Genomic DNA, 1,058 nt, shown 5'->3' with positions numbered 1-1,058 from the left:
TTTTCAAAGTTTTCTATCCAACCCAAAAATTTTTTTATCGTTATTTTAAAAAAAAATACTTAGAAAAATTGAAAATTTCATTTGTCTATAAATAGCTCAAAAAAAGTCGAAACACTTTGAAAATTTAACCCTGTATAGACAACGCTAATATAAACATCTGTTGCAAATTTCAAGTGCTTACAATAATTATTTTTTGAGTTACAGTAAAATTAAGTTTTCGTTTTTGTCAAAAATTGGTTTTGCGTAAAAATTCACGTTTTTCCGTTATTTTTTTAAGGTTTTTTCTTGCCGCTTTTGAAAAGTATTGGGAAATTTTCACTTTTGACCCCCCAAAGTACCAACTAGATTCACTTTCCTTTCAGAAAAGGTACAACTTTTGAAAATCGAAGCATTTTTACTGCTCCAAAAGTTGTTGTCAGACACAAAAAAAAAAAAAAAAAAAAACACACATCATTGTAAAATCAATACATTCATCACTTCGTTCAGAATCTAAAATTATATCCATTTTATATATCAGGGTTGGCCAAATCTTGATTTGGTTAAAATTGAATATTGATATATTGAGTGCGATTAACATGCATAAACTCTAACCTCCAAATGTGTATGAAAATCTATATAAAATTGTATTTAAAAAAATAACAAAAAATATCCGGAAATGATACATTTCCAAATGTTAACTGTATCGTAAAAAAATAGTTACATAATAATATGATTCAATTGAATAACAATAAACTTTTTAAACCTTTTGTTCCATTTATTTAAACATGTAAATTTATAGTTTCCGGGATTATTTAATCACAGTTTTCTTGTTGAATATATTTTTATAAATATTTTCAGTTATATTTAGAGACTTCGGCTCCAACATGCAGTGACGTAACTAGAGAGTCAAAGACCCAGGTGCAAACAAATGCATATGGGCCCCTCTTTCTTGAGATACATAAAAAAAGTCGGACTTTGAATTTTTACCCCTTTAGATAGGATAGTATTTGTGGATGTATTGAATTTATTTACATAAAATATAAAAATAAAAATTTGTATGTGACACACTAACACCAGAA

This window comes from Acyrthosiphon pisum, chromosome A2 (genome assembly GCF_005508785.2).
Source record: "Acyrthosiphon pisum isolate AL4f chromosome A2, pea_aphid_22Mar2018_4r6ur, whole genome shotgun sequence".
Taxonomy (NCBI): Eukaryota; Metazoa; Arthropoda; class Insecta; order Hemiptera; family Aphididae; genus Acyrthosiphon; species Acyrthosiphon pisum.
Note: the sequence above shows the minus strand (reverse complement) of the source record.